This window comes from Camellia sinensis, chromosome 11 (genome assembly GCF_055761805.1).
Source record: "Camellia sinensis isolate YWXY chromosome 11, ASM5576180v1, whole genome shotgun sequence".
In the NCBI taxonomy this organism is placed as follows: Eukaryota; Viridiplantae; Streptophyta; class Magnoliopsida; order Ericales; family Theaceae; genus Camellia; species Camellia sinensis.
In genome coordinates this window covers 118,528,687-118,538,039 of record NC_138971.1, presented here as the reverse complement: position 1 = coordinate 118,538,039, position 9,353 = coordinate 118,528,687, and the positions used below count along the sequence as shown (strand labels likewise).

Genomic DNA, 9,353 nt, shown 5'->3' with positions numbered 1-9,353 from the left:
GTATGAATCCTAGAAGGACTCTACATGGAGGAGTAAAAGTCCTACTAGGATTGTGCCGCGCGGAACCTATAAAAGCTCACTAACATCACCTATGGAGAGGTAACACAACCTTGATTCTCAAATACACAAAGCTTTTGTCTATTTGTTTGGCTGACTTAAGCATCGGAGAGGTATCCGGTACACACCCGCCGGCTAGCTCACGTTTGTGTTTTCAGGGAGTAAAGCGACGCCGTACGGAGGAGCACGAACTTGATCAACAGGATTATACGAGAAGGTTTATTTCTTTCCCGTATAGAAAGTTAATTTTTTTAACTTTTTTAGTGACTTTTTTTTGTAAAAAGTTAGATTGTTTTGGATAAAAAAAACTGATATTTTTTGGTTAAAAAAAAGTTGAAAAGCCAAAAAAAACTAGCTTTTTACTGGTGTTCTCAAAAGAGCCCACTCTTTGTCGCCGACCGTTGAAGACTTGCGACAAGTAAATGAACTGACCAATTTCTGTTATTCTTCTTGCTTTTTCCGACTTCTTGTTGCTGGATTTTCATTCCGTTGTTTCAGATCGCACTGTATTTTTGGCCGTATTGATGGCATTTCATTGTAGAATTGTTGATCTGGACATATAAACTTTTGTTTCCCTACTTTTTAAAAAAAAAAAAATTTGTAGTTCGAAATTTGCTGTTTCAATTGTTATGGGACTCAAAATTTGGGCAAAACAACCCAGAAATCTGTTGTTATCCCTCAAACAGATTCAGCTTCTGCTATGTTTTTTTTTTTATATATATATATTTTTTCAAAATCTGTTCTTCAAACATGGATGCTTCTTACAAGTTAATAATTCGTTATGAGTACAAAATATGAATTAATAGTTTCACAAAATATTAAAATTAATATATATTGTTTTGTTAAATTATTTTGTTGTTCAAGTATTTTATCACTTTTTGGGCAAAACAACCTAGAGAATCTGTTGTTATCCCTCAGACATGGACAGGGGCAAAGGTAGGATTTCTTAATTTTGTTTTTTTGGGGGGGGGGGGTAATATTATAAATGTGGACGTAAATAATAAATAAATAAATAAATATCCACTAGATATAACCATTTATGAAGCAATAAAGATTAAAATTCTTTATATATTAACACCATGATATAACAAAAAGTGTGTTACAAAATGATTATATCTTGTCTCCTTTACTGTAAAACTAACAAAAAAGCACATAATTTCCTATCAAAGTTATGCTCGACGATACTTCAGAGAATAGAAATCATCTATAATCATTTCTGAGCTAAAATTTTCTGCGATTTCTTTCTCAATGTAAACAACCAAACAATCTGTAAGAAATTCATCTTCCATTTTGTTGCGAAGGCTAGTTTTTACAATATTTATTGTTGAAAATGCCCTTTCTGTAGTAGCGGTTGAAACAGGAAATGTCAATATGAGAAGAATCAATCTATGAACCAAATGGTAAGTTTTTGACTTTCCCGTTTCAACTAACCCCCGGCATAGTTTAGAAATTGTTGAGAGATTTTGTAAATCCGGATGATGAGGCACATCAAGCTCAAAGTGTTGCAACTGAAATTTCAAATGAATTCTTTCTTGCTCTGTGAAATCTTGAGGATAGTATTTCTCAACAAGAGTGTAAATATTATCAATTTTTAATGAATTATATGCACTCTTAGGATCCAAACTTGAGCTAAGATTAACGAGCTCCATTGCTTGCTCACTAAACTGATGATTTAGTTCCTGTAACTGAGAGTCGATTGCAACAGTAAAGATATCTATTCGATAGTGATGCTCGATTGTTATGTGATTTTGTTGATTACGAGGTGGACCTCGACTCGCACTGTATCGAGCACTCATGTCAGGTATTTCAATCTCATATCGTTCACAAAATAATTTTACTTCCCCAACGAGACTGTCCCAACCATCTTCTCTCAACTTTTGAATAAGTGCTTTTGTAGTTGCAACTAAATGCATAGCATTTGAGATGTCTTGGGTTTTTTGCTGCAAAGCTTGACAAAGAATATCAGTTCTACCCATAATTTCCCTCATTAAATGCATAATAAAAACAAACTCAAAGGATGAAATCATATCATACGCTGCATCGGCATCCCCACGTTGAGAATAAGTGGATCCATCCTTGACTACGTTTTTAAGAACTGTACAAGTTGCCCCAAACATCTTTATTAAACTACATATTGATTTAAAATGTGAGCTACATCTAGTATCTCTAGCTCGTTGCAAAATGCCAATTTGATTTGCCCCTCTTCCAGTCTCAAGTTCATCAATGGAAATCAAGTGTGCAATTTCAGTAGCTTGAGCTTCATGTAGTTGATCATTACGCTTGCAAGATGCACCAACAATATTAACAATGAAAGTTAACTTAGAAAAGAACTTGTGAACTGGGATTACCTCTCTTGATGCTGCAACTAGTGCTAATTGTAGTCGATGAGCCCAACAATGTACATAATATGCATAGGGACATTCATTTAGAAATAAAGCCTGTAATCCATTCCACTCGCCACGCATATTACTAGTACCATCATATCCTTGTCCACGAATGTTTTGAACATCAAGACTATTTCTACAAAGGACATTAGCTATTTCCAACTTAAGAGTCAAGGAAGTAGTATCTTTAACATGTACAAGATCGAAGAAACGCTCCCTTACAAAACCATCTTGGTCAACAAATCTCAAAACAATAGCCATTTGCTCCTTTTTGGACTCATCTCAAACTTCATCTACAATTATGCAAAACTTCGAATCCCCAAGTTCTTCACAAATCTTATTTCGCACCATACTTGATAAAATATGTAAGATTTCTTTTTGGATGGTTGGCGAAGTATATTTGGCATTTTTAGGGGCATTCAAGACAACATCAGCAACTTTTTCATTGTATGTGGCTAAAAATTTTATCAACTCAAGAAAGTTACCTCGATTTTTTGAATTGGGACGTTCGTCATGGCCTCTAAAAGCACAACCTTGAGAAGTTAGCCAACGAACACCGTCTATTGACGCCTTTAGTCGCAAACGATTATTCATAATCTGTTTAGAAGATTGCCTATCCATAACCTTATCAATATGTTGGGATTGCTTCATCAAAATATCACAACATTTCGCGGCATTATTATGAGTTGAACACGGATCCTTACCCATATGGCATAGAAAGGCACAATTAATTCCATCATTCACTTTCTTCCAATTTCGAAATCCATCAATAGTGAATGCATTAGCTCCAAGTCGACCAGTTGGTTTTTTACTAAAAAGATAGCATGGTTGGCAATATGCAACATCTTTTGAAGGAGAGTACTCTAACCAATAAAATATATTGAACCAAGATGATTGAAATCGACGAGGATGATTTATAGACCCAGACGGAGGATATTTTGAAAGAAGAAACTGATATGGTCCTGCCTTGATATAAGCCCTTCGAGTTTCATCTTGTTGATTAGTTGGATAATCCCATATTTGAGGACGTATCCCAGGATCACGCTCTAAGGAAGAAGTGTCTACATCTTGACATTCAACTCGTGGATTTTTTGAAGGATGTTGATCAGGAATTGAAGTCTCAATATTAGAGTTCAAGTTAGGCACATCAGATGTTGAATTATCAACACTCTTTCTTTTAAAGAATGTATAAATTATTTTTAGCTTCCCCATGTCATGAACACATTTAAGCTTTTGATAACCTGAAAATTTTATTTATACATTATTTTTTTTATGAATCTAAACTTTTGATAACTTCAAATTTTATTTATATTACAAGCACATATCATCTTTAACAATATACAAAACATTAAATAAATTCAAACATAAAATATACAATTTATATAAACAGATTAAAATTAACAAACATAAAAACAGGGAGACTTACTTCTATTGAGAAAAAAGGAGAAATACTGATGATAGTGATAAGTGAGAACATGTCCAAAAGCTGGGAGTCATCTTCTCTACTAATCATAAGGAACAAACCAAAATAAAAATGAATATCTCATTCTCTATTTATTAACTAAATATTTTAATTTTAAAATAAATTAATAAAAACAAAGTGAGTTCATGAGTTACTGAATGTTACATTTCTTTGTCAATTGCTTTCTAAAAGGTGGGTTTTGTCATTAAGAGTTATTGGTTCTCCTAGTTCATAGCAGAAAAGAAAAAAAAAAAAAAAAAAAAAAAAAAAAAAAAAAAAAAAAAAAAAGAGAAAACCCTTTCAAATGAGAGCTCTATTTTTTTTTAATTTTTTTTTTGAACTGCTCTAATCTGAGATGTTGGTTGTTTGTTAAAGCTCCAAACTTCCTCTACAAGCTTGACATCCCATCCCACCACGTGACTCACTTGTGAGTTGTAACTTGTATCACATGACTTTTATTTGTTTTTTAGTTTTTTTATTCATAGATATTTGTTTGTATCATTGGATGAGGTGGGGCCCAATCTTTGAAATGGGAGGAAAAGAAGACCAGAGGTGAATACAAACAAGGGGGGCCACTGTTAAGAGATTACATAAAAAATATATATTTAACATATATATATGTATGATTTTTGTTGACTTTGCAGGGGCCGAGATGTTGGAATGGTTATAAAATTCTGGATAAAACCAGAATTTTTTCCTCAGTTCGGTCTATTTTTTAGGTGGGCCCCGAGTGTCGATTTACTCGGGTCAAAGTGGTAACGCGTTCTATGCCGCGTTGTGATTCACGTGGTATATTTGGTTGCTCAAAACCATTACCGAGTGAATGGGAAATTGAAGCCAAAGTGTGCTCCATGGAAATGGAGTTTTGGTGGAAATTCCTTAAGGTTGTAAATTGGCTTGTCCCACATTGATTTGGTGGGAGGTTTTGAAAGGGTTTATAAGGCTTAGGGTGAGATACTTGGGGTGTGCCCCAAGGGGTACCCAAGTGTTTTAGAGGAAGAGGTTATGGGCAAAATGGGCTAGACCCATTGGACCCAAAAATCACCACGCGCGCGCGCCCGCCGCCGCCGTCCGTCCGGTCGGGCTGGGCACGGGCACGGGTGTGTGCTTCTAATCTTTTTGGGCCAAAAACATTTGAATTTAATTTTATTTTTTATTAAAATAAAATCCAGAATTCAAATTAAATTAGTTTGGATTTTTTGTTCATCCAAACAGGGCCCTTCCCGGTTTCAAACAGAAATAAACTGTTTTGGAATTAATGCACACCCAAACAGGGCCCTTCCCGTTTTACTATCTGTTTGAATTAATTCAAATCTGTTTGAATTCAAAACCCAACAGGTATGATACCTGTTCAATTCAAAACCAAGAGCTACATACCTGTTTATTTCAAATCCAAGAGCCACCTTCACATCTATAAATAGGACCACCCTCATTTGATATTTTGCATTCAGAAATTTCGTATTTCACTTCTGTTTTCTATTCTTCATCTTGCTGCATTTTATTTTTGAAAGAAAGAGTGTAAACACTTAGTGTGTTCGTAAGGCAAACAGTTAGTAGTGCTGCTATTGTTTGTGGTAGATCATTTCATCCTGGGAGATAGACGTCCGAATTCTGAAAGCACCGTGGAGAGGACGAATCTGTCTTAAGGAGACAGTGTTAAACACTGGACTTGATCAGAAAAATAATTCGAAGAAATTAAATCAAGTAAGTTATTTAATTACTATCAGTGTTGTTTTTATTTATTTATTTATTCAGATTTTAATTTTGTTTTTGTAACAAAATAAAATCTGTTTTTTTATTTATTTATTTTTATTTCGAGTTTGATTTTTGTAATCAAATATATTCTCTCCTTTTCTTTATTTCTTTATATTCTGGTTGTTGTTTTGTACACAACAGAATTAAATCTTTTTAAATACAGTGAAGATTGTCTAACAATCTTAAGACAGAATCCTTTTTGGGTATCTTCATTGTATTTAATTTTCTGTGTTTTCAAATTAATATTCTGGTTGGAAAAACCGAACCTCTAGAATTAATTCACACTGATGTATGTGATTTAAAGTTTATTCAAACTAGAGGTGGCAAAAAGTATTTCATAACATTTATCGATGATTGCACAAGATATTGTTATGTTTATTTACTTAGAAGTAAAGATGAAGCCTTAGAAATGTTTAAACTCTACAAAACAGAAGTTGAAAATCAACTTGGTAAAACCATTAAAATGGTTAGAAGTGATAGGGGTGGTGAATATGATGCACCATTAAATGAACTTTGTGCACAACATGGCATTATTCACCAAACTACAGCCCCTTATTCTCCACAGCAAAATGGAATTGCTGAAAGGAAGAATAGAACCCTAAAAGAAATGATGAATGCCATGTTACTAAGTTCAGGCTTACCACAGAACTTGTGGGGGGAAGCAATATTGTCTGCTAATTATGTTCTTAATAGAATACCCCACAAGAAAACCAAAAGCATTCCTTATGAATTGTGGAAAGGTCGACCACCTTCCTACAAATACTTAAAAGTGTGGGGGTGTTTGGCAAAAGTTGAAGTACCTGTTCCTAAAAAGACTAAGATTGGACCAAAAACAATAGACTGTGTGTTTATTGGTTATGCTCAGAATAGTAGTGCATATTGGTTTCTGACTTATAAATCAGATATACCTGATATAAATGTGAACACTATTATCGAGTCAAGGAATGCTGTGTTTTTTGAACATGTCTTTCCTTACAAGAAAGGACAGGAATTAAGTTCACAGAAAAGAACTTATGATTGTACACAAAGTCAAGAGACTAATGACAATCAAACACAAGAGACTAGTAATAGTCTCGACCAACAGGATTTAACTAATGATGAACCAAGACGCAGTAAAAGAGCGAGAACATCAAAATCCTTTGGTCCAGATTTTTTGACATACTTGTTAGAAAATGAACCTCAAAGCTTTAAGGCAGCAATGACAGGTCCTGAAGCACCTTTGTGGAAAGAGGCTGTTAATAATGAAATTGAATCCATTATGCAAAATCATACTTGGGAATTGGTGGATCTTCCACCAGGATCTAAACCTCTTGGATATAAATGGATATTCAAGAGAAAAATGAAGGCAGATGGTTCAATTGATAAGTATAAAGCAAGACTTGTTGTTAAAGGTTACAGACAAAAAGAAGGTCTGGACTATTTTGACACATATTCCCCTGTGACAAGAATAACATCCATTCGCATGCTTATTTCTATAGCAGCGTTGTTTAATTTAGAAATACATCAGATGGATGTTAAGACAGCTTTCTTAAACGGTGATCTAAATGAAGAGATCTATATGGAACAACCCGAAGGGTTTGTAGTATCAGGGCAAGAAAAGAAAGTTTGTCGACTTGTAAAATCCCTTTATGGATTAAAACAAGCACCTAAGCAATGGCATGAAAAATTTGATCATGCAATGCTTACTAATGGGTTTAAGATAAACGAATGTGACAAATGCGTCTATGTTAAAAACACTGACCAAGGATATGTCATAGTTTGTCTTTATGTGGATGACATGCTTATCATTAGAAGCAGTCAAAACATGATCAATTCAACTAAGCAGATGCTTAGTAAAAGATTTGATATGAAAGATATGGGGGTCGCAGATGTTATATTAGGAATGGAAATTACTAAAACATCTGACGGATATGCATTATCTCAATCTCATTATATTGAGAAAATTCTTGATAAATTTATCAAGGATGATTTGAATTTAGCTAGAACACCTGTAGACATCAGTCTTTATTTATCAAAAAAATAAAAATAAAGGTGATGCAGTGTCTTAGTTAAAATACTCCCAAATCATTGGAAGCCTAATGTACCTAATGAATTGTACTCGTCCTGATATAGCTTATGCTATAAGGAAATTGAGTAGGTACACTAGTAACCCTGGAGAAGACCATTGGAAAGCGATCATTCGGGTTCTTAGATATCTAAGATTTACTCGTGATCATGGTTTGAACTTTACTCGATATCCAGCAGTACTCGAAGGTTATTGTGATGCCAATTGGATATCGGATACTAAAGATTCAAAATCCACTAGTGGATATGTCTTTACTCTAGGAGGCGCTGCTGTTTCTTGGAAGTCCACGAAACAAACGTGCATCGCACAATCCACAATGGAATCTGAGTTCATTGCTTTAGACAAAGCAGGTGAAGAAGCAGAATGGCTTCGTCACTTCTTAGAAGACATTCCAATGTGGCTAAAACCTGTGCCAGCTATTTGTATTCATTGTGATAGTCAATCTGCAATAGGCAGGGCACAGAATCACATGTATAACGGTAAGTCACGACATATACGTCGTCGACATAATACCGTAAGGCAATTGTTGTCAAACGGAATAATCTCAATAGATTATATAAAATCTAAAGAGAATATTGCGGATCCGTTAACAAAAGGTTTGACAAAAGAGCTAGTGTATAGTTCATCAAAGGGGATGGGATTAAAGCCTATTACATAAGAGTCGTCATAATGGTAACCCTACTTATATGACTGGAGATCCCAAGAACTAAGTTCAAAGGGACAACTAAGTTATGTATGGCTCGCCAGAAATCACCAAGGGATTAAAATTCCTACCCATTCCTATGGTGAGAGTGATATCTGCAACATATGTTGTCTGCAGGGGTATAAGGATAAGCTTAGCTTTTAATGATTACTTATATCTTGATTAAGGCATAAAATCAAGACGAGTATAAAGAGATACTCACAATAAGAATCACCTATATGAGTGTTGAACTGGGGCCGGTTCTATGAGAATGCAAAGGCTAAATTCTCTAGAAACACTTATGAAAACCAGGCGCGTTCAAGGCCAAAATGAACACAACAGTGAGAACCACGATGTGTTAGAAGATATTTTGTGTGAAATCTATTGTCTTGGCTTACACAAACGGCTGAACAATTCAAGGCATCGCGTCCATTGGTTAGCCAGTAAGTCCGATAGGTTATCACTAGGGAAGGTTCAAAGCCGAAAACTACCTATCCTGATGCAAGATATTTTCGACTTATACTCTTTCGTTAAAGTCTGCATTTTGTTGCATTTCCGTTGTCATCAAATTCCATTCATGTGGGGGATTGTTGGAATGGTTATAAAATTCTGGATAAAACCAGAATTTTTTCCTCAGTTCGGTCTATTTTTTAGGTGGGCCCCGAGTGTCGATTTACTCGGGTCAAAGTGGTAACGCGTTCTATGCCGCGTTGTGATTCACGTGGTATATTTGGTTGCTCAAAACCATTACCGAGTGAATGGGAAATTGAAGCCAAAGTGTGCTCCATGGAAATGGAGTTTTGGTGGAAATTCCTTAAGGTTGTAAATTGGCTTGTCCCACATTGATTTGGTGGGAGGTTTTGAAAGGGTTTATAAGGCTTAGGGTGACATACTTGGGGTGTGCCCCAAGGGGTACCCAAGTGTTTTAGAGGGAGAGGTTATGGGCAA

General features: G+C 35.1%; 1 pseudogene; it reads right to left on the bottom strand.

The window, feature by feature from the left end:
• Nucleotides 1-1,226: 1,226 nt before the first annotated feature.
• LOC114313772 (uncharacterized) lies at nt 1,227-3,653 on the bottom strand (annotated as a pseudogene).
• Nucleotides 3,654-9,353: the final 5,700 nt, after the last annotated feature.